Genomic DNA, 25561 nt, shown 5'->3' on the forward strand with positions numbered 1-25561 from the left:
AAAGGTATAGAAATATCTTCTTTTCGAGTATGTCCCAGAGACCTGTCTCAAATCTCAAGCATCTGTAAAGAGGTTCAGACCTCCCACTTCTGACATCCACATGCAAAGACTCTTCCTCGTTGCACCAGTATCACCTGCACCAAATTTGGGATCAGTCAGCCATGTCTGCTATGGGGGAACCCACACAACCATAGCCCCCCCCCCCCCCCCCCCCGAGAAATCAGACAGTTGCTGCAGCTTCATACCACGACTCCTCTCCATCATATGACCCAATACGCATCCACACTCATTTGTTGTACACATTTAAGGACAATGACTTTTTCTGTACCTCACAAGAGGTTTACTATTTCACCAAGCCAACCTTTCTCTTCTTTTTCATTCAAAAGAGGCTTTGGCCAGCTTTCCCAGAAGAAGGGTAGAGGGGGAAACAGGGACTGAAGGAGACCTGAGGCCAGAAATGTGGAGGAGGTCTGACTGAGCAATGACACTCTGTGCTTGCTTTTTCCTTTCCAGGCCCCAAAGAGGGATATTGAGAAATATGGACTCACGCTTCAGAGAATTCTCAAGCCTTTAAGACCGGGGAAAAGGGGATTTCAGAAAGAAGATTATTCTATGATCACCCATTAGGGGGCATCTCTCCCCTTCACGTAGAGTTTCCAGTGGCTGGATCTCAGACTGGTTAGACCATCAGCCCCATCCTGCTCATCTGCTCCGAGCCAAGTCTGCTTCTGACAAGTGCTCAGGAAATTATGAAGTTTGTTCTCTGCCTCACTTCACCTCTGAGTATTTACAAATGTCATAGGCAGTGTTTGTTTGTGGAAGCCAGCCGGTTGTGATGGTGTGTTTTTGGGTTTTTTCCTCTCCCTCCTGTTCTTTTTTACGGCCCATTATCAAAACCACAGCAGAGATCAAATTTAGCATGATCTCATCAAAACTCTGCAAGAGCTCAGAAAGCTCTTCCCAAGTAAAGGAGGGTTTGCATTTATCCTTGTCCCCGAAGGCTGACTGTGGGACTCAAGGTGAGCAGGCAGGTTGCTGCTGTGGTGATTTGTTTTGTTTTCAGGAGTTTTTTGTTTGTTTCGTTGTGGGTTTTTTTGGTTGCTGTTTTTTTTTTTTTTTCATCCAGAGATGCTGATAGCTCAAAATGGACCTTTTTCATTGTACCTTCCCAGCTGCAGTCAAGTTCCTTCTCAAGTAGAGTCTGCAATCTTTGATCAAAACCAGAGTGAATAAGTGCTACTATAACAGGAGGGGGTGAAAGAACAACTGCTGCTAAGAGACCGAGGCTAACTTGTAAGACCATTTGGCATATTCCTCTAGTATATTTGGCAGCCTTCCTCCAGAAGACTGATCTCTTTCTCACCCTCATAATCTCTACTGTTGGATTAAACATTTGTCTCATCCATAAGGTAACTTTCCTGCTGACAGAGGCTAAGGAAAACTGTAGCCAGGACTGCCTGCGAGGTGACAAGAATGAGTAAAGTTATCAAACTGCTTTTGCATAAGAAATGCTCAAACATATTCAATTTCTCTTTCCTGGAAAAGAAATTACAGAGGAGGATGTGACAGAAGGCATGAATGGCCCACTGAAAGTGAGTAGGATACTCTTGTTTACTATTTCTTTCAATACAAGAATTAAAAATACTAGAAATAACATAAAAACTAGTGGGTGACAAGTTCAAAACAAAATAAAGATGGACTTTAAGAGATGAACTATGGTGAATCTAGATGTAGTGTCTGAAGTTATTCATACCTCCAGCTCTTGACCCTGGCCTGCTGTCTGCAATTGTCGTCTCTCAAACAGAACTTGGATGATAAAGAAGCTAAGAGAAAAACAAACTGACTCAACCAGGCTACAAAACCTTGTTCCCATCTCTGTTATCCTTGCTAGAAAATAATGTGGAGAAGGGGATCCATCGCATGAAATTGAACATGCGGCTAAATACTTACCATGGGATTAATTTTATTCAAAATTGCGTAACTGCCATGCAGAAAAATGTACAAGATAATGAGTCTAGATGCTCTTTGCAGTGAGTGGAGTAATGATAAGCACAAACTTAAGCTCAGCCTGATGTATGTATTTCAAATAGGTGGGATGATCTACTCTGTAGAGGTGAAAGTCACCATAGTCAAAAGAGAACCAGGCAGTCTAAGCAAGTAAATGAGACTCTGAAGTCCATGGAGAGATGCCAGTCTTCAGGTGTGATGACCTGATGGATGTGGTTATAAGTCCATTCCCTCATCCAAAAATCTAAATCTGTCTCCACAGCTCAATCCTTGAACAGTCTGGGTTTTTTCTTCCATTTTGTGAAGTACAGGTTGTGGTCCAGAAGATTGGGCATGAGTAAGGCTTAATTTTATTATGCATTTTCACCTTGACCTCGAGCATAAGAATTGCCTTATGGGAGGGACTGCGGCCTTATCACTTCTTGTGTCTATCTAATTAGTCATATGCTAAGAAGAGAAAGAAAGAGAAGTGTCTGCTCTGCTACTGTATGGAAGAACGAACACTCCTATAATAATGTCTATGATAATGCCCAAGGCTTTTAGCTGACAAGAAAATGGTTGCTCTTTTAATTGTCCCAATACAAGACTTAAGGGAACGGGCTGAAAGAATTTGGGTTTTCTTAGTTTGGAGAAGAAAGGCTGGAGGAGGTACAAAAACAGCTTTTGAGTGTCTCAGAAATTGTTTCAGAGTCGAAGAGAACAATCTGTTCTCTGTGTTCATGGTGGCTAGGTCAGGAAGCCTTGGACATAAATTACCAAAAAAAAAGTTTCAGATTGGTGATTAGGACAAACTTTTTAACAGAAAGGGTAGTGATACAATAAAATCAATTGCTTGGAGCAGCAGTCACCTCCACTGGGCGTCTTTAAGAATAGGGTAGATGTCAGTTAAGAATGGTTTACAGTGTTGTTCCTGCCTAAGGACATAGACATGTACTGCATAACCTTTCAAAATCTTCTATGATTCCCTGTGGCACTCTTTTTAGTCTTATTCTCATAATTGGAGTTCATTATCTACTGTATTAGTTTCACTGTTTCAACTGTATTGATCTACTGAATCATTCTTAATTATGGCCTCAACAAAATCATTACCTTGTTCCAGCTTTTATTGGTTCACTGAGATGGTAGTAGATTAGCTCTGTAATATGCCTGCTTAAGCATATTTTTTCTTCATCCAATTCTGAAAAAAAGCATAGCTTATAAATTAGGTAGCACTAGCTAATTGCAATGAAGTCAAAGATTGTTGGGACACAGAATATTCAAAATGAGCTATGAGTAAAGCCACATAGATCTCCTTCTGAATTAATATTCAGCTCCTGCAAGCTATTAATAGAATTGTCAAACTTAGCTAAATGCTTCACTTTTTCTGAGCCAAAGATAGGCAAACATGGAACATCAAGGCAAGAAAAAGCAGAGGTCTGTCAAGCAAACACAGTTTGCCCCTGGCAAGGAAGGTGGCAAGGGTGAAAGTATCATCTACGACTATATAAAGTTTAACCTCCTTACTTCCTCTATTCTCTTTTTTTCAATACCCCCAGCTATACAGCAGTCTTCTGTTAAGAAGAGAATTCATCTTTGGAGCTAGGTTGATCTTATGACCTTGGCTTCCCTCTTCCTCTGTAGGGCAGAGAGCAAGGAATAAGAAAGTTTTCTTTGGACTGGTTTCCTGCACTTCATTAAAAATCTTACATTAAGCTCTGTCATGTTCACATTCAGTATATGTAAAATAATATGTCCGCAATTGAGATCTAGTCATAAGCCAGTCCAGTAAAAGTAAATCCTGAATCAGGAGGCTTAATAATCCCTCCAGAATTCATAGTAGCATTGAATATGATTATGATGAATATTCTTGCTATCTAAATACCCACTTTGGGATTTGTTGTGGTTTTGGCCCTTTTCCAGAGTGTATTCACAGAACTGAAGAAAACCCTACAGAGAACTAGTTAGCCCCTTCTTTCTAGTGACATGATTTCTGACAGATGTTTGTCAAACCTGCCCTTAAAGACATTTTGGAAGGGAGATTCCCCACCCATAGCCATACAATTATTTCCAGTGCCTCATTTTTCACTCCATTAGAGACAGGAGGCTTCTTAAACCCTAATCTTAATCTCTTTACTCCAACTTAAGAACATGATTTCCTATTCTATTCTCCATGGGTCTTGGAGAACAGATTATTCCTTCTTCAAACACCCTCTTATATATATGTTCCCCACATGGGTGTTCTCTTTCTCAGTCCAAGCCAACTCAAAATGCCTACCTCAGCTCATTTATATACTGTTTATCTTTTAGAGTCAAGACTAACAAAATAACCCTTTCTATAACAGGTCTGCCTTGACATCAGAATTGTAACACACCATCAGGTAGGCACAGTCAAACTGATTTTAACCCACCTAGATCAGGTCCTGTTGTTGATGTAAATGTGGAAGAAAGCAAAACCCATGTGAACAGAGAGGAGGATGTTCCATGAACTCAGGGCTACATGGCTGGCAGGATTTGTGGTAGCTGTTTTGAAGCTGGCTCAGGTACAGTTATGTGAGCTTTGATCACAACAGAAGAGCTGGATGTACATAGCAATGAGTGACCAACTGTTATCCAAATGGGTTCAGTTTTTGGTGCCATTAGGGACATTAAAGGGAACTGAGACATCCATACAGGGCTGGAAAATGTGACAGAGGACCTTTCAGCAGCTGGAAGCCAGAACTGTGAGGGTTTCAGCTGATATTTGAAGCAGTACCAAGTGTTTGTATCTGGGCAACTGAATTTCGTTCAAGAGGTTGATAGTTGATTCACCCCATTCGAAAGAATGTGACTAAAATGGGGCAAATGAATTTGGCTTTGGAAGTGCCCATTTCTCTTCAGTGGTACAAAAGGGGCCAAGGCAACAGGTCAGATGTAAACATCTGAAGCTGGGTGGCATGAAATCCACCCAGGTACTTCTACCAGACCTGCACATGGTATCAAGATACTCATAGCATCTTACTATAAACTAACTGAGGTTGCAGGAGCCAGCTAGCTCCCATATCTCGGAGCTCTACATGGGCACATTTACCTAGATTTCTCATCTGTTCAGGGAGCCAAATTAGTTTATACACTGTTCTACTGGTCTGCTAATTAGTACCCACCGCTGATTGTTACCTAGATATCTTTTTCCACTAGCGGTCTGCACTGCGAATAAAACCACAAGTCCTGTGTATTGGAGGAGTCATACAAAATATATGAAAACCATGTGGTTTGAAAGCCCGTGCAGATTAAAGATGCCATAGCTGATCTGTTGTTTCACTCACATTGGAGGAGCCCTGCCTTTTCCCATGTCCTCCATTGGTGCAGTAACACCAGATAACAAGGTCATGAGAGCCATTCAGCAGCTATTTTAGTTCCTCCTCACGAAGTCACGGGTTGTGCTGCAGCTCACTGTAAGTTAATTAGTGATGCTGCTTTCCTGGTTTATTCCACTTGCCCTGCCATAAAGCGCTCTGGTCCTAGAGGCAATATTTCTTCCCTCATGCCCTGCAAAGTAATTAAAGGGAACAAGTTAGTGGTATGTCTACTCCATCTGCCTGTCTTGATTAACCCCTTCAGTGTCACTTTTTGTGGGAAGAAGAGAAAGAATTTCAGTGCTCACAAGTCAATTCCAACTGTTGATACCAGACAAACATCTAGACCCAGTGCAATAGGAACACATAAATACAGAAGGTAGTAAAAAACCCAGAAATGCTGAGCCACTGGACTACTAACCTGCTAGCTAGACTACCTAATTAGCATCGCTTTGAAAGAGTGATACTCTTTTTACCATATCTTCCCCTCAAGTACCCCATCGACAAGTAACATGAGTGATAGTCTTCAGAACAGGACAACCAGATACATCTGCAACATAGAGACCTAAACTCACAGCTGGGCCATGACGGACTGGTGAAAATAATTCTTGCACTGTTAGAATCAGGTCACACTGCAACAAAGAGTAATCAGACATAATTGGGTGAAATGGAGAGCAGTGGGAGCCACCGACATAATTTTCCTGCTTGATTCTCAACGCTTACCAGGTTGTGAATAGTATTATTAGTTACAAGCTGGGGATAGGTGGGAAAAAACAATGCAAAACCCGTTTACCTGAGTACACCATGCTGGAAAGGTTTGTTCAGGTAGTCAAATGCTGTGGGTTTTGGAGCCCAGGTTAAACCATTGACAGAAAAAGATGTTTTACTGGGGAAATACAGGAAAGTCTTAGTATCGTTCTGTAGCAGGAAGTCTAGGGGAAGGCAATATGACTGAAACTAAACATTTATTTGGAAAGAAAAGTATGGGATTCACTTTTCTTACATGGGAAAAGTAAGAGAATTGACCTCTTCCAAGGCCATATTAAAATTCAACTTGGCTTTAAAAAACAAAGAGAGAAACAATAAACAGTCTTTCTGGAGCTGTGTCCTGTGAAGTTGAAAAATGTAATTAGTCACAGCTGGTCTCTAATAATTTCATGCCACAGGGCTTTGGGAGCCTTTATATAGTAATTAAAAAGAGCTTAGGCCAAATTAGTACTGGTTAAAAGATAGGTTGCTTCAAGGGAAAAAAAAAATTGCCATGCAAATTCATGTCTGTAAAGAGTTTTTCAAAGGGAAGAGGGAATGTGTTGATTTCTGCCTAAACTGCCCCCAGCATTTGCTAGACACATTCACTGCAGCCCACCTGGCAAGGCTCGGCGCTAGGGACTGTCTTGTTCCCTTGGTCCTGCCAGAGCTGCCCTCCTGGCCAACCAGGAATGTGAACCCAATGGAAACACTGAGAAAAGGGGCAAAATCGTGCTGGTTCACCAGCTCAGGCAATGGGAGCGTTGACCTGAGTCCTAGGGTCTCGTCCCTTCTTGCGTGACATTTACGTCTTTCGTGTTAAACAGCCACTGCAAATCTCACCCTTGTTAATGCTATTAACCGGTTGACCCCATCTTGAGCTTAACACAGGGAAGCAAATCTACAGAGAAAACACCACCAGCAAGCTCTTGGTGTTGTTTCAAGCTGATACGTTGGGAGTTTTTAAAGGGCAATGTCAGAGAAGGTTACATTTTCAGACATTTCCAAAGTTAGTACCAGGGCAAAGGAATGAAGCGTGAATGTGTGTATGACCAGGTGGCAAGCAAACTGCAGAAGGCCTTGTCAAAACCAAGCGTCATCTCAGCTAGCTTTTGCTGTTGGTAATGTAGATGTCTCCGGCTGAATTCATTATACCTCTCTTTACAGTGTTGAGAAATAGACATTTTTGGGGTATCTTGCATCAGCCCTACTTTAGACGTGTTCTGTAGGAGGGGATTAATTTCACCCTCTGTTCAGCAAATCTTCACTGAACCTCATCAAAGACCTTATGACGAGAGCCAATCTGACCGAAGACCCAAGCACGAGACAATTTATTCAGCCATCCCTCAGGCAGAAGGATCCACTGGAAACAGTCTGTCAGGTTGTGTCAAACCAGGTTAGTAGTCTACAGAAAACTGTAGAAGTAATAAAAAAACCCATTATTTCAATGTTCAGGTGCTCCACAAATAGCCTAGTGGGAATGCATAGATGTAGAAATTCTCAACGTAGATGTGCAGGTTGGCACTACGCAAACTGGCAACATAGCAGCATAGCTAGGATGAATGAAAGAAAGAAGGTTCAGGTATATTTGTTTAGCATCCAACCTATAGCATACACCAAGTCTCCCAAAGAGTCACTGTGAGGTTGCAAACGTGTCTTGTGAAGATGGATCCCACAGATGGTTGACCATAGAAGTGTTTGGTAAGGATATAGGGTGCTCAGTAGAAACGGAGGAGTTACATGATAGTTGCAAATCTCTCACGCAAAAAGTGATTTGCAAAGGCTTATATTTCTGCCAAATGCATGTGAATTTTAGTTTAGAAAGATACATGATTCCAAATTAAAATTTTTCCTTTTTTCATTTTTTTTTAAACTTGGGCAAAGCAAAATATTTTCCTTTACCTTATTTGTGGAAACTGCTGGCTCATGTTCACTTTTTCTATTTAAATAAAGAAGCTAAGCCCCTTCAAAGGATCTTTCTGCACAGACAATTCAGTGTCAGCATCAGCATTAAGAAACTGAAATGAGTTGTTTACCTTAAAAGGGTCATGAAGCCTTATCTATGTTGGGACTATTCATATGCAGGCAAACATTTAATGAAAGAGGAAGACTGATTGCCATGGCAACCATACATCTATGCTCCTAACCACCACTGTGCACCTCCTGTTTCCGCTGATGGCAGCCCTCTGTTTTCTTTCATCCAGCCAACAACAGCTTCCTGTGCTTCAAGTGACTCAACCCTTCCCTGTCCCAGTCTGTCACCTAGCGAAAGCCAACGAAAAGAAAGGCTTCCCTGAACCTGCCCCAGCAGTGCTGCTTTACAGTACTTACCTTTTCCTTTCAACATTTGTCAGCAGAAACTTCTACATTTTTCTATGGTTTCTTTGTTTTTCTGTAGCAATGTCTGCGTGACAACCAACGCCACTACTCTTTACCAGACCTCACAAGCATCTTCATTCCTATATTGCAGAGCTCCATGTGACAGGGACGCTGTGTCCAGGATGTCAGTTTTATGAAAGAAGAGACTCATAAATACACTTAATAGTTTTTCTCAAACCTCTGTTTTGGCAGAAGAATGAACCTGAGGGAAAGATGCCCTGGCTGGGTCCTCTGAGAGCATGGTCTTCCTAGGTGACTCACTGCTCACTTGCACCACTGCTCGTTGACTTCTGCCTCACCGTATCACCCTTCACCTGAGCAAGACCCACCTAACAGAGGACAGCTTGAGCTGCCAAGTTGCTTCTGGAACATGTGGTCATTGAGGAGTATCAGCTTTGACCTCTGCATGTGAGGAAACAAGATGAAGTTGGAACTGGTTGGCTCATTCTTGTGTTCAGTGCATGTAGTTAGGGTATGCAGATCGCAAATACTGACCAGTGGGGCAGCTAACAAGGTGACACCTTGAGGAAATTTCAGGATGTTACAGATAATAGATGAGCAGTCATAAATATGCAGATGACTAACCCTGACACTACAAAGAGAGAAAAAAGGGGAGGAGAGGAATATCAGTTTAACAGAATTGACAAAAAAGAGGGAATTTAATAGCAGAACAATACCATAAATACTAAATAAAGGTATAAAAGTAATAAAGCCAGAGGTGATGGGGAAGATGCAAACAGAGGAGTGCTGTTCATGTGGGAAGGCTTGGAGATTATAAGGGGGAAAACTTCAGAGGAGAAATGGGGAAAGAAGGGAATATAGCGTGAAGCAAATAATGGGAACAGGGCTGTTCAGCAGTCCCTGTGCAGCAGGAACTCTGTGCCTGATGAGTGCAGCTTGGAGCAGAGCAATAAACTCACTGTTTCCACTTTGTAACTGCCTGACTTCTGTGGTTAGGAGAGATCTAGACTGTTTTAACCTTCCATCAGCAAGGGAAAACCGAGAGCTGTCTTTTGCCCTGGATAGAGGAATACTTGGTGCATTTTCCACCTACCAACATCAGCTCTTACTCTCCTTGAACAGCATGAAGACTTAGGATGGCTGCTTTGTCACCCAAAGGGTGAGAGAACAAACTTCAGCTTGTTTATATATGTTCAAAGAAAGCTGGAGGCCTGAGAGCTTCTTGGAGAGAAACATCCTGGAATCACCCCTGGGGTCATTTGTAGAGAGCTGTTACAGTGATGGAGGACATCAGAGTAGACATGTTACCCTCTGGTCCCAGTGGGCTGCACATATCACTTTGTGCCCACTCTTTGCTGACTGAAAAACTGCTACAGGTCGTCTTTGAGAAGTCTGCCTCTATATATTAAGATGTGGCAGTTCTTAGAGCTAGAACCAGGTAAAAAAGCCACTGTTACCAAATGCCACAGCCTTGGCAAACATTTTCTTCAGTGTAGGTGAAGCCTTAGAGTCTGGAGGTGAAAGAGAAGCTAAAGAAAAGTGTCCTTTCTCATCTACTTTTGCTGAAGATAGGACTTCAAAAGCTTCCATAATAGTTAATATTATTAAGTCATTTTTCCATAGAGTCCTGTTCAGAAATCTTCTGCAGCATACAGGTTCAATGTATTTTCTCTAGAATTTGTGAATAGACTGTGTTATTTTGGAAACAGATGGTCTGAGTAAGTCCTTGCTGTTCTTCCTCAATATTGCAACCAGTTCTCATAGCTCTGGAGCCGGAGGTCTCCATTGTTCTTCCCTTTCATAAATTCAGGTGTCCAAGTAGTCTGTCTGAAACAGTCTTTGTGCCTACCAGCTCCAGCCGCGGGCCAGAATTTAAATGTGCGAGGGGTGATATGCAGTACTAAAGCATGGCTCCTGCCCAAGGATCTCATAATGACAAAGGCCTTACTGGTACGTTCTAATTGGAGATTTACAGAAAGAGAGCTCAACAGGCTATGGACTCAGTGCAGTCCTCACCTATTTACAGTCAAGAAGATAAATCATTTAAAACTTGATAAGAATTATATATTAATTTGAGAAATCAGAGTAGAAATTTACCACATATTCTTCTGATTTCATTAGTGGTAGGAAAAAAATCCCAGATCCAAAGACATCTATTGACTTCATGACGTACTGTACTTCATCCAAATTTTGCAACTTTTATCTGTCTCCATGGATTGCATCTATAGTCCTTGTGTGCATCAATGTTTGTACTGCAGAAACATCAAGGTCACAGTATGCTAGACATGTCATCCTGGATGCGTTCTACATTCAATCTAGATACGTGTGTTTGGAGTGCAATCATCACAGACTCCATGCGCTGGAGAATAACAGGTAGCTCCTGAAGATGGTTCAGCCCATTAGAGATCTGACTTACTCCCTGGATGCCTTTCTCCAATAACTGGAAAGAGTCTTTGACTGTGTAAGGTCCTAATTTAGGCATCTCACTTCACTGCTCAAAGCCAAATGAATGACTCTGGGCTTTTATGTATGAGCAGTAAGAAAAAGCCCTGCCATGGAGAAGACTCTGTTCTTAACAGGCAAGGCAAGAAAGAGGCTGGGTTTAATAAAAGATCTAGTGCTTGCAGAACCAGACTCAGTGTCCACTCATGTCAGCTCCTTTTGGCTTTAAGCTATTTGTATCATTGGTATGTTTTCATCACATCAGAAGAAGTGAAGGGAGGCCCAGAGAGATTAAACCACTTGCCTACATTCATGTGGGGAGTCTGTGGACAAACTGAAGAATGAGAACAGATCTCCAGGGGCCTTGTCTAATGGCTTAACCACGAGATCCTCATTCCTTCCATGCTGTGACTACTCGCCTTCCAGCTGTCTTGCACACTCAGGGTTGAGGAGGGTTGAATACATTTGGATAGCATACGGCACAAGCTGAATCCCTGCCAAGTTTTTAGCCTAAACTTGTAATGTCCTCTTTTGAAGTTTTAAATGAAGTGGAACAAAAATTTCTCTGCTTTTAAAAGTCAGTTTGGTTTTAACCTTCTCTATGATGCTTGCCTTCCTGGTTCTGATCAGATGGTGGTGTGGAAATTATTACAATCTTCAACACTATTTTTGTAGGATATCCAGATAGACTAGAACAAAACTTCGTATCTTTCTCTTCATCCTTCTTCTCTCTCTCTCTCTTTTTTCTTTCTACCTACCTACCGACATACGTACCTACCCTCTTTGATAAATATGTCCATCACTTTCATCACTGAGCATGTTCATCTTCCAAATACTAGTCTCTTCCAGCTATATCAAAGAGAATACACGTGAAATGATCAAATGTTCTTTGAAGGACACATTTAATGGGTTTTGCAAAAATATGGAGCTCAAAAATATGGAGCTTTTTTCTAGGGTATCCAGGTATTCTACCTATATAGGAATATTTACTTCGAGATCAAAAATATTGAGGGTTGTGAGTCACTGGCACAGGTTGCCCAGAGAAGTTGTAGATGCCCCATCCCTGGCAGTGTTCAAGGCCAGGTTGGATGGGGCTCTGGGCAACCTGGGCCAGTGGAGGGTTTCCCTGCCCATGGCAGGGGGTTGGAACTAGATGATCTTTAAAAGCCCCCTCCAAACCAGGCCATTCCATTCTTAGATTCTAAGATATGGACAATATGATAACAAGCTGTTTGTGGTGGGTTGATCCTGGCTGGAGGCCAGGTGCCCACCAAAGCCGTTCTATCACTCCCCCTTGTCAACTGGACAGGGGAGAGAAAATATAACGAGAGGCTCGTGGGCAGAGATAAGGACAGGGAGAGATTGTTCACCAATTACCGCCATGGGCAAAACAGACTGAACTTAGAAAAAATTAATCCAATTTATTATGAAGCAAAACAGAGTAGAGCAATAAGAAATAAAACCAAATCTTAAAACACTTCTCCCCATCCCTCCCTTCTTCCCAGGCTTAACTTGACTCCTGACTTTCTACCTCCTCCCCCCCAGTGGCACAGGGGGATGGGGAATGGGGGTTGTGGTCAGTTCATCACATGTTTCTCTGCCGCTCCTTTCTCCTCAGGAGGAAGACTCCTCACACTGTTCCCCTGCTCCAGCATGGGGTCCCTCTCATGGGAGACAGTCCTTCACGACCTTCTCCAATGTGAGTCTTTCCCACAGCCTACAGTCCTTCACGAACTGCTCCAGCGTGGGTCTCTCCCATGGGGTGCAGACCTTCAGGAGCAAACTGCTCCAGCATGGGTCCCCCACAGGGTCACAAGTCCTGTCAGCAAACCTGCTCCGGCGTGGGCTCCTCTCTCCACGGGTCCACAGGTCCTGCCAGGAGCTTGCTCCAGCGCGGGCTTCCCACGGGGTCACAGCCTCCTTCAGGTGCCTCCACCTGCTCCAGTGTGGGGTCCTCCATGGGCTGCAGGTGGAATCTCTACACGCCCTCATCCTCCCTCCATGGGCTGCAGGGGGACAGCCTGCTTCACCATGGTCTTCACCACGGGCTGCAGGGGGATCTCTGCTCCGTGCCTGGAGCACCTCCTGCCCCTCCTTCTGCACTGACCTTGGTGTCTGCAGAGTTTATCACATCTACTCATTGTGGCTGCAAAAGCTGCTGCTAGGTTTGGGGTTTTTCTTCTTCTTAAATATGTTATATCACAGAGCACTACCACCATCACTGATTGGCTTGGCCTTGGCCAGCAGCAGGTCCACCTTAGAGCTGGCTGGCATTGGCTCTATTGGACAAAGGGGAAGCTTCTAGCAGTTTCTAGCAGAAGCCACCCGTGTAGTTTCCCCCCCGCCTCAGTACAAGAGAGATAGGGACTTACCTGAGTAAATCCAGTGAAGGGCCTTAAAGTTTGTTTAAGGGATTTGAACACATGTCTTATGAGGAAAGGCTGAGAGAATTGTGACTGTTCGGCCTGAAGAAGAGAAGACTCATGGGAATATTGTCCATTTATGGAAATACCTGATAGGGGGAGCAAAGAAGACTGAGAGACTCTTTTCAGTGGTGCTCAGTGACAGGGCAAGAGGCAATGTGAACAAAAAATCAAATATGGAAAATTCTACTTCAACCGAAGAGAAAAACCTCTTTGCTGTGAGGTAGACAAACACTGGAAGTGGTTTCCCAGAGAAGTTACGGAGTATCCATCCATGGAGGAATTCAAAACCCTTTTGGACATGACCTTGGGCACACTGCTGTGAATGACCCTGCTCTGAGCAGGGGTGTTGAACTAGATCATCAAGAAATTCAAGACCAAAGCACGTCAGCCTGTCAGCTACCTGGAGCATTACAGATGTGCTATTAGACCCTTTTTTTTCCTAATGAAGCCTCATGGGCCAAAGTTGCTCTAGTTAGGATTTACAAGGCTAGGACGTGTCTGTCCTGAGTCAAAGTGAGGAATCTGCTCAGGCAGCTGGGGCAGCTTGTCCCAAAAGTATCTACTCTTGACTTCTGTCTCCTCTCCTCAAAACTCTCCTTCCTGGTGGGGCTTCTTGCCATGGCAGGACTGTCCCAACTTTGGTCTCCTAACAAAATGACAGTCCCCTTTCCCCATTTTTCAGGTAATTCCGGGTACAGCAGCTCCAAATGAAAGGACCTTTAGGGGGAAGGTAATGTCAGCTTTGCTGTCCTACCCCCATCTGGAGTTTCAAAGTGATACTTTGACTTAGCAGTGGGCTGTGGAGGTGAGTCCAAAGGAGAATAAAGATGACTTTTAGAAAAGACAGTGGCATGATTATGCTTCAGCTAAATCCAGTTTTAATTTCCTCAAAGTAGATGTCCTAATTTGCAAATTACTGTTCTGTGATAGAGATCCTATGTCCCGTATGTAGTTAAAATATAAACAAGTCTCTTGGGATCAGGTGGGAGCTTATTAAAAGTAGCAAACCACATATGCCTCTTTTCTTGCATTCATAGTTTGGGTTGAACTGCTCTGGTTTTGGTTTGTACTAAAAGCCTTCGCCTTTCCAAAAAAAGAGGCTCCCACAGTGTCTGAGCTGAGCTTTTTATTTTTGTATTTTATTTTTTTTCCTATAACTGGAAGGAACATTGCCTTGTGTTTGGGTGGTCAAATATAGTTTGTGCACCTTGGAAGCAACCAAGGGTTGTTATTTTTTCGTCTATCTTTCATAATAGCTGAAATCTCCCCAGAACTCCCCTAGTGCTGAATTCACGGGCTGTCTGGAATTTAATTGTGGGGTCAACATGGAACATTCTTCCTGGAAAAAGAGATGATGAGGTGGAGTAGTAAAGATGGTTAACCAGAAAAGCAAACAAAATCAGCCATAGACATTTATTAGCATTTAAAATAGAGTCTTGTCAAGTAATATGTGTGTGTGAGTGTGTGAGTATATGTGTTAGTTGGAGGAGGGGATTTTCATAACTGGGTGTTTGAGGGACGGAATAACAGACATTCAGGTTGGGCAAACAAGGCCAAGATGTACCCTGTAATTTTCATAATGAGGAAATTTGGAGCAGGAGACTTGGGATCTGAGGTAAACTCCATGGGATGGTCTGCCAAGGAAATAGAGTGGCTACATTAAGCACGGCTTAGCACGGCTAAGGCAACCTTATCTAGTGGAAAGAAATTTAGGTTACACTGTGTGAAAAAATTCTCTTTCTTTCCCCACAAGCATTAACAGCAATAGTACGGTCATTAATAGATTTCTACCCGTATCCATCTATTTCCCTATATTAACCCTTGGCAGGATAACGAATGCTAAAATCCATGTACACAGAAATACATACACACATACACCAGGAAATGGTATTTTTCTACAAAAGAGAAAATATAAGTAAATATTATATTTTGCATTGAAAAACAGTAATGTTGGAAAATTTCAACCAAACAAGAGCTTTGATAACATTTTTTGGTGTGTGCTTGTTTTCAGAACCAGATCTCAATGCCATCTTGAGTCACTTAGGCTGCTGCTGTGCAAGAGCAGGTGAAGTTGCAGCGATCAGGAAGCCCTGCCACAGTTTTTATTCAGCCTGTATCTTCTGTGAAACTGAGAAGAAGTAACTTATCTGCTTTGGTGCAGGGCTGTAGGAGAAAGACTAAGTGCTGAAGTGCTGAGAAGCAGAGAGGCAGGCAGAGAGCTGAGATGGAGATGGGAGATGAAGTGAGACAAAGTGGCTGCTTACCCCTAGGAAGACTATCCAAGCAGCCAGAGAAAAGATAATTTTTACATGTGTATTCAGGAGGGATTTTGAGAATGTACATCTCTTTCCTAATGCCACAAAAGTCAGGTGTAATGCCTCTCTCTCCTAGATAACATTATTGTAGAGAGAATCCTGAAACTCAACCATGTCTTACGAAGAGACCCGTATTCATGATTTCTGAGTGTGGAGAGCTGGCATTAATGAAAGCGATTTGGGGTGACTCTGCTTTAGCTCTGCTTGAATGATATTAAAAGAAATCTGACTTTGGAAAAGAGAGCTCTGAATTACTAAAAGCTATGTAAGACTGGGCTCCAAAAACTGATTTGCCCCCAAATCATTCATTCCCTTGGAAATGCCTTCCCACCCTGCCCCAAATCAAAATCTCTACAGAATCTACAGATCTGGCTCTGATCTTACATCAAGCATTGAAAATCTTGAATTTTAAAGCCAGATTAATGCCACAGATCTCTATGCAGTTATACTCTTGCAGATCTGTCACAGACAAGAAACTTTCTGTCTCTGTCGCCTTTTATTGTCAATACACTTCTGTGCTAATTTGTTTTTTCAGAACCAAAGGATCAAAGCATGAGGAACTAGTCTCCACAGACTGCACCATACCAAGGGATAAATATGTTTTCTTTTTAACTTTCCAGCATTACAGTATTGAAACCCAACGTTAACAGTTGTCCAGTGAGCATGACTTTTTATTGTGCTTGTCTAAACTCGTTAATGAGAACACTGCTTTTAAAAGTAAGTCTAAGAAAATACCAAAATGAGCAATGCCTCACTTCCTCTCTCAGTCCACCCTTTCCATCCAACTTCTTCAGTCTTTTCTTTCCAGCCCTTTCCCTTCTCCTTGGTCTATTCCTATTACCCTCTGTACATGTGTCATACTCATTGTAATCCAGGAATTGATAAGTCTGGGAGACTAAGAACTGAACAGTGCACCTTTTTTGGCACATCTCTAGAAGATATGAACGCATGGTGAGTTGCCAGGAAATTGGAAGGTGAAAAGTGACCCTTTGTTTGACAAAACCTGGTCTAATTTTTTTTTTTAATTTTCTTGCCAACTGGTGAGTAGCTTCCACTGAGGAGTCATCCTCAAGTCCCAAGGGGATTTCATGGAAATCATAATTAATCATCCTCCTGTTTCTCTGCTAAACCTTCCAGCATACTGCTTCCTCTTTCTTACCTTCCTCCAACTTTGATGGCAGCTTCCCAGCAGCAATAAATTCAGGAGTCTGCGTATCATTGGACAGAAGTGTCCACCAGCACTCACAGGAAATCTTCTGCCCACAGACATGGAAAGCACAACCTTGGTGGCATTCAGACCCATAGTTACCCTATGCAATGGCTATCAAAGATCTTTCAGATTCTTCCCATCCCTCTCTTTTCTTCTCCCTCCAAATGTGTAACTTATGATGTCTTTACTTTTCATATATTTATGAAACATTTCCCAGTGTTGTATTGAACTTTTGGGATAGCAAATGCTGGGAACCCCTTCTACACAAGGGCTCAAGGGCTGAATAGACACTAAAGCCATCTTTGTGACTCCCATATTTATTTAAATTCTAGTGATTCTTTTCACCTTTTATCCAGAAATAGAGCCACAAAATTGCTGTTGCTTCTCTTTTCCTTTGTACATCTACACAGGCATTTCTAAATTTTACAGCTTTGTTTAATTTGATCTCCCTTACATCTCTTTTGGCATGGGCAATTCCCAGCTCTATTTTTCACTGATTATCATTCTGGATTGCTGTTGGCTGTCCATGCTCCTTACCTCTTTTGGCCCCTTTCCACAAATCCTCTATCCTCATGGATATTCTTGGCACTTCCCACTTGAGTAAGATCTGTGAATTTCATTCATGCTTGTGTTCATTTCTCTGCCAGATCATGAATGAGGATGTTAACTAACACTGATCCATGTGGACATTCCACTAAACTGCTTTCCTGCAATGCGATGTAATACTGTGCATGATTCATTACCCTCTGTTCTTTGTTTTCAGCATTTCAGTTCATGATTGGGCTATGCAGCTGCTCACAGGGAGGCTGATTTTAATTTAGGTGGCAAGAGCAACTTCATGAGACATTGTCTCACATGCTTTGGTACAGACCAGATATTTTATATCTACTGTAATCATTTTAATCTTGTTATTCTATTATAACAAACAACCCACATTAAGTCCACGTGTATCTGAACTTAATCTATCTGTTTATACTCATGCAAAGTCAATGAAAAGCACAACTAACTCAAAACAGTAGTTCCCCCCCAACACCTCTCGTTGTAAAGAACAGGAGATTGAGACTGTTACTAACATCATAGCTCAAGGTTACCTTAGCAGTCAGGGCAGGGGTCTATGTGGAAAGGGGGTTGCTTTTCCAGCATATGATACAGCAGGGGCTCTGCACCTGCCTAAGATAAACTAAGTAACCCCCTTTTTAAACTCTTCCCCAGTGAATACAATCTGATTTTCAAAATAGGACTAAATTCGATCCAAGTGTATTCTTGTGAGTGGAGAGAATGAGAGAGAGAGATCAGCAAATAGCAGAAAGCACGGATTGTGGAGGAAAAAGAGAACACGAACAGTTTCTCATCAGGCTAGCATGACCAGCTTTCTTTAATTTTTAAAGGGAAACCGCTTCTGGCTTCTGTGTCCATACCTCTGCCTTCCAAGTGCCCAGCTGCCAGCTCACTGTGTCTATGCCTGAACTGGGTTAGGCACCTGCTGCTTGTATGAAGTTCTGCCTTATTACTTCCGATGCTTCAGTGCAAAATCTCTGGAGTTATCCTGAAATGTCCTCTATTTTTTTAATATATTAAAAAGAATTTAAAAACTTTGATTTTTTTGAGTAAAAGCTTCTATCTTCTCCTATCAACGAAGTCTACAAGGTTTCCCTTGTTATAAACAGAGAGAACATTTACTCTCAAAATAAAATGCCATTCAGCAAAGAGGTTCCAGGAAAACTGGCACCTCCGCCTCCCTCGTGTGTCACTGCTGCTTCCCCCAAACCCAGCAGCGATGGGATGATGAGCTGCATGCTGTCCTCCATCCTTCTTTTCATCACATCTTTTGCCAACTAAACTTCAAGGGGATAGTCTTTAAGAATGAAGATCAAATAAGAACCAGGAAGCGTGAATAAAAAACTTCATTTTCTGATCCCAGGCCAGTGGAAAAGATGTCTGTTAATTTATGAATGAATCAGATTTGTGCTGGAAGCCATTTACAAGGAATGTGTTCTTGGTCTCTTGCTTCACGCTAGTCAAACCAAAGTCACCTATTGATGTCGAGCTGCATGTAGGCCACCACTGTTATGCTAACCCTAATGTTAATCCAGGCCCTCAGCACAAATGATTCACAAATTTCATTAGAGCAAAAGGTCTGCTAAAACCTCCAGACAATTCCTCTGGAGAGCTGAGAGTGTATTTAGATTCAACAGACATCTGTATTTGGATTCAAATTACATTCTTAGCTATATTTCTCCTCCCACTGGTTTTAAATCTCCAGAAAAGCATAACTTTAGCAAGGAAGGCTACGTTCCCTAACAGCCAAGAGGAAGATTTACAAGCCAGATGGTGATACTTAAAATAAATAACGAAAAATGATGCAAGATAATTTTTCCTCTTTCAGCGTGAAAACATCACCATCCCTTCCTCCTACTGTCTCCATCTGAAGACGAATGAGTACTCTACCCTCACTAAATCCTTCTGCACTAATTAAACACCCTTTCCTAGCAGTGCTAGAGACATTGGAAGATACACCTTATGTCATTAGAAAGCAAAATCTTATGTCCATAGAAATAATAAATGGAATGGATAGAAAAGTTCTCCCTGCTGTCCCCCCAAAAATAAGTTTCTGACTTTCATTTAAAAAAGAATGGAAAATGCAGGGGAAAAAAAAAAAGGATTTTAAAAAAATTTCTGGCTTTTGGTGGCCAACAGTTTATATTTTCAGTTTATAGCCAATGGATTTTGGCAACTGAAATCCAAAAACACTAGTGGCTTTGAACAAAATAAAACAAAAAGTAAACCAGCAAACCACTCAAAAATTCTTTTTTCTCAAAATATACCTTTTACTGTTCAAAAATAGCTTAGGATAAAATGCTTCATTTTGCAACCACAAAATATTTAGTTTAAAAAAACAGTAAAAACTTCATTTCTGGCTACCATACTTTGCTTTCATGAGAGCATCAGGACACATCTGGGACTGGAGAGCTCTGCCTGGGACCAGGGCTTAACACTGTACGTTGTTGTGTGTTGCAAAGTCAGTCTGTGGCTCATCATGAAGGAAACTGGGTGAAATTATAGGTCTTGTGTAATACAAAAAGTCCCACTGAATGGTCTAATAATCCTTTTTGTCACTAACATCTATGAATTGATAAAACATTGTGAACATTTGCAATGATACTGAGAGGACTGTATTTCCTTCCATGTTGTGGTCTCTTTGCATGTCATTCATCTGATGACATGCAGATGTCTAAAATTAAGCAGAAGAATCCTGCTTTAGTGTTGCTCAGAAAACACAAAGTGTTGGGAAGCAGTTCTTCGTCCAACAGAGAATGTCCCTGGTATATCCTATTGCCACCTGCATGTACCCAACTCCTGTTTGGAGATCCGAAGTGTGCTGGGGGTAAGAAGAAAAGAGGCCCTGCAGCTATTCCTGTTAATCATAAGAGACCTTCCTGCTGCAGCTGGAGTAGCAGAGTTAGAGGTCTGTACTAACTTAAGCCAAGGATTTGCTAAAAAAAAAAAAACCCCAACAGTATAAAAATCTGTGTACATTCATTGCAGTTTCCTCAACATGATGTAGTTCCACATCCTCATCACCAGAGGACCAGGCATTGCAAAAGCCTGTCAATGCCTTTCGAGTAGTCAGAGCATTTTTAGTGCCTGGGCTTCAGCAATGAAATACTCTTTCAGAAGAGCCAAAACTGAGTCTGGTTGTGGATGCCCCATCCCTGGAAGTGTTCAAGGCCAAGTTGGATGAGGCTTTGGGCAACGTGGTCTAGTAGAGGGTGTCCCTGCCCACAGCAGGGGGTTGGAACTTGATGATCTTTAAGGTCCCTTCCAACCCAAACCATTCTATGATTCTATGATTCTATGATTCTATGATGATCATGACAGCACTCATAGTTTGATGCTCGACCACCATTCTGTTTCCAAAACTGAGTTAGAGATTGCAGGAGGAAACTACAACAGTGTTTTGTTTTGCAGTAGAAGTGGGGCACTGAACCCCACAGTCACTTCATTGGTTCATTGGTCCATTGGTTCATTTAGTGGGATGGCTTGCAGTGTGCACGCTGCAATCTTTTGGGAAGAAATCACAAGGGCAGCTCTACTGCAAGCACCACACATATCCTCCCTAAGACTGTCATGGCAAGAAGAGGTTTTCAGTCTTAAGTAGAGATGCCTAAAAAGAGATCCAATTCCTGTTTTCAGCTGCCTAATAGGAGTAAGGGGAAGATGTAGACAGGCTCCTCTTGGGGGTGCACAGTGATAGGAGTAAAGGCAACAGACACCAGCTGAAAGAAGGAAAATGCCCCTTAGATATTAGGAAATAAATAATTCATTCTAAGGTTAGTCAGATATTGGAAGACAGGCCAAGAGAGAGTACAGAATCTCCATCCCTGGACATACTAAAAACTTAACTAGACCAAGTTCAGCAATCTGGTGGTGGTGGGTTGACCCTGGCTGAGGGCCAGGTGCCCACCAGCGCCACTCTATCACTCCCCTCCTTCTCTAGACAGGGGAGAAAAAGTAAACGAAAAAAAAAGCTTATGGGTCGAGATAAGGACAGGGAGAGATCATTCACTAATTATCGTCACGAGCAAAACAGACTGAACTTAGAGAGGGAATTCATCTAATTTGTTACTAAGCAAAACAGAGTAGAGGAATGAGAAATAAAACCAAATCTTAAAACACCTCCCCCCACCCCTCCCATCTTCCCGGGCTCAACTTCACTCCCAGCTTCAACCTCCGCCCCCGCAGCGGGACAGGGGGACGGGGAATGGGGGTTACGGTCAGTTCATCACACGGTGTTTCTGCCGCTTCTTCATCCTCAGGGGGAGGACTCATTGTTCCCCCGCTCCAGCGTGGGGTCCCTCTCACGGGAGACAGTCCTTCACGGCCTTCTCCAACGTGAGTCTCTCCCACAGCCTACAGTCCTTCACGAACTGCTCCAACGTGAGTCTCCTCCACGGGGTGCAGACCTTCAGGAGCAAACTGCTCCAGCGTGGGTCCCCCACGGGGTCACAAGTCCTGCCAGCAAACCTGCTCCGCCGTGGGCTCCTCTCTCCACGGGTCCACAGGTCCTGCCAGGAGCTTGCTCCAGTGCGGGCTTCCCACGGGGTCACAGCCTCCTTCAGGTGCCTCCACCTGCTCCAGTGTGGGGTCCTCCACGGGCTGCAGGTGGAATCTCTACACCCCCTCATCCTCCCTCCGTAGGCTGCAGGGGGACAGCCTGCCTCACCATCGTCTTCACCAGGGGCTGCAGGGGGATCTCTGCTCCGGTGCCTGGAGCACCTCCTGCCCCTCCTTCTTCACTGACCTGGGTGTCCGCAGATGTTCTTACATCTTCTCACTCCTCTCTCTGGCTGCAAAAACTCTCTCTAACTGTTTTTTTTTTTCCTTCTTAAATATGTTATCCCAGAGGCGCTGATTGCCTTGGCCTTGGCCAGCGGTGGGTCCGTCTTGTAGCCGGCTGGCATTGGCTCTATCAGACACAGGGGAAGCTTCTAGCAGCTTCTCACAGCAGCCACCCCTGTAGCCCCCCGCTACCAAAACCTTGCCACACAAAACCAACACACTGATCTAAACTGATTCTTCTCTGAGTGGGGAGTTAGACCTGACAACTTCCAGAGATCTCTAACTGAAAATATTCAATGGCAAGTGTCTGAACAAATTATTAATCCTTAAGCCAGCTTCATACCACATGAGTGGTGGTTATGTTTAGGCCAGACTCCAAACTAAATTGAATCTGAAACAAAATCCTCGAGCCACACATAACAGATTTATAAGGACCAGGCCATCACCTTCTTTGATGAATTGATCTCTTTTTATTGCACCAAATAACAGTTATGGTAATATATAAAGAGATCCAAGTTTTCAGCTAGAGCAAATTTGTTTGTATTCAGTACAAGATTGTCCAAAAACACTGAAGGCAAAGTTTCTGTAAACTGTTTGATAATCCTTTATCAAATACCTGATAAATCAGGTATGGTATACTTTGCCAGGTATGGTATACTTGACAAAGCTGTATCTGGCTGTAAGGCATACTTTGACATCTCTGTGCTATCACAGTGGAGATGGTTTAGGTATTTAAAGTCTATAGAGTGACACAAACCTGTTGGCATTCTGTTCTGTGCAACGTGAATGACTCGATGTGGCAGTTAGCAACAGCAGAGTCCCTTGTGCAGAAGAGGCTGGCTGCCACCCTGCACTGGTGCGAGCATGCTTTCTGGAAGGTGTTATCATTTCTGAATGTCACCGCGGTCAAAGAACAGTTGCACTGAACTCCTGGCATCTGTCAGACCAAGTACTCAGCATGGAAACCTTTCCATGGATACAAAAGAAAAAAACAAAACATAAATAGAAGCTCCCAAAAGATGTTCCTACCTGAATATGGAGAAGATAGGATAAGGTTTTCTATGAAGCTCTCATTTGATCAGAGCATTTGAGGACAAATATATGAGTAAACCTATTAAATATAATGAATTGTTGGATCATGCCCTTCAATCCACCTATTCCATAAATCACTGAATAGTACTCTCTTGATACTCAGAGTGACACAACTTATTTGATATTATCTGCGGAAACCAAAGATGACTGATGGGCTTAGGTTGTTCACCACACTATGTTCATATCAGTGATGTTTCTCACAGTCTGTTTTGTTAGTCCTTTTGTAGGACTCCTTTCATCATCCTTTCACAGTATCTCACCTTGTGAAATTAATAACAATCAACCTCAACTTTAGGGGTCTAGTACTGAAATTCTACTTAATTTTTTTCTTATCCTAATTCTATCCCATTACTCAGTTATGTCCTATTAATAAAATTTTCTTCCAAATTAGACATAAATAAATAATGGTTTGGTTTTTTGGGTTTGGGTTTTTGGAGTTTTGTTTGGCTTGAAACATGAACCAAAACATTAGAGGGAATTGTGTTCTTGATTGAAACAAACCAGAGTCTCGTGCAGAGACTTTGGCAAAATAAAAGCAGAAGGTCAAAAAGCTGATTTAGGCCAAACTGACAATAAGTGTTTACAAGACACAGTTTACTGTCCTTTTAGCTTTTAAAAATGAAATCTATAAAAACATCTATTTTAAACAGAAATATCAAAAAATACCATTTCAAAAAATGTCAAAATTGAAAGCTCTAGACAAAATGCTTTTCTTTCCCTCAGCCAATTGACTATGAGTTAAAATAATCCAGCTATATCTAAGTTACTTCTATCCATCTCCTAGACTTTTCCTAAGTAATCCTTATTTTGGCTATTGTAACTTCCTCCTCACTGTTTTTTAGGTCTTCTGGATGAAATCTCCATGACAGACTAAAAAAGTGAAACATGGATTTGCTGATGACTTTTGGAGAGAACTGAGGCTCACCTGCCCCCAGAATCCCTGTTTTCCCCCACTCTCCCTCCCTCTCCCATCAAATTCCTGGCTTTCTATGATCTGCAACATCCAATTTGCTGACGATGCCTAATCTTTCTACCTCACTGTCATAATTTCATCTCTAACTGCCAAACACAGGCTACACAAAGGAGTAAAACTCATTTTTTTTTTCCACTTTCACGCAGCAGGGAGCTCCATAAAGATTCGCTCATTAGCAAACACGTAGCCGCCAGCGATGCTCTTTAGTAGCTCCCTTTCCCTCAGACGCTTTATGGCTACAAACGAAGACTGATCACAGGCCAAAATTTCCCTGCTAAATAAGGCACACAAATGAGATACCTTATTTGTCTGACCATTCCCAAGCAGTAAAGAGACCACAAGCGCGCCTATCCCATCTCTCTGATAACTGCACCCTGGGCTATAATCGCCTGTGCATCTGAATGTAAATGACTGCAATGACGAGCATATCTATCGTCCACAAAACACCAGCACTACTTGTATTTTGTTTATAACGGGAGGAAAGGACACATCTGCTTCAAGCTGTTCTGTTGGTGAGATGTTCTCGTAAGGTTTAATCAAGTCACTCAGTAGTCTCAAGAGACTGGTGAAACTGTGTGCTATAAAATGACGTCACGGGACGAATTTTTGGAATTCAATTTCCATGGCAACACATAACTCTGAAGGGCAAAGCTATATGATGGTGTCAATCCGCCAAAGTCTATGCAAACATATAGAATCATAGGATCATAGAATATCTCACATTGGAAGGCAACCATAAGGATCATTAAGTCCAACTCCTTGTTCCTTGCAGGACTACTTAAAACTAAATGCCAAATGCAAAATGGTGACTCCTGGAACTTCAGAATAACGTAATGAGCAAAATAGTTCCTACCTGCTACACATCCAACAGGCTTCACCTCAAGAGAAAAACTAAGGTTAATCTTTTGGGCAACAGAACATTTTTGGTCAAGGGTATGAGGGATAATCATACCCTTGATGGAGGGATAATCTCAAGCCCTTGTATGCAGATGATTTCTTGCCTTTTTTGTACACACTTGTAGTTAACAGAGATTTTTTAAAAAATAAAAAAAATAAATATTTACAGCTCTCTTAAAGAGAGAAGAATATAGAGATGCCCAAGAATATAGAGATGGAGAGGACTTGGATCTTACTGCAGATTTCCTCTACAATTCCGGCCGTGTGTTTTGGCTTCTTTTACGGCTGCCATTCTATGGTCTTTCTTGTTTATGTAAAGAATACATTCTATGTTGGAGACTAGGTTTCTCTGACAATTTTTACAGTATCAACTGTAACAGGCATTTGATCTCAAATGCATAGTCAGGAAAGAACCACGAACTTCAGAGCTTAGGGATGATGTCCTTCGAGGATTCAGGAAG

General features: G+C 42.3%; 1 long non-coding RNA gene across 3 annotated transcripts; it reads left to right on the forward strand.

Moving 5' to 3' along the window:
• Window positions 1-726: 726 nt before the first annotated feature.
• Window positions 727-20535, forward strand: LOC142600641 (uncharacterized). Of its 3 annotated transcripts, XR_012834244.1 has the most exons (5): window positions 727-1019; window positions 1127-1592; window positions 7323-7461; window positions 16209-16305; window positions 19185-20535. It is a non-coding gene; the product is annotated as an uncharacterized LOC142600641 (long non-coding RNA). The 3 variants fall into 3 exon arrangements; XR_012834245.1 differs by lacking the exons at window positions 16209-16305; window positions 19185-20535 and adding an exon at window positions 8270-12318 and having other exon boundaries at window positions 7295-7461; XR_012834243.1 differs by lacking the exons at window positions 16209-16305; window positions 19185-20535 and adding an exon at window positions 8270-12318.
• The last annotated feature ends 5026 nt before the right edge of the window (window positions 20536-25561 follow it).

Source organism: Balearica regulorum, chromosome 2, assembly GCF_011004875.1.
Source record: "Balearica regulorum gibbericeps isolate bBalReg1 chromosome 2, bBalReg1.pri, whole genome shotgun sequence".
Taxonomy (NCBI): Eukaryota; Metazoa; Chordata; class Aves; order Gruiformes; family Gruidae; genus Balearica; species Balearica regulorum.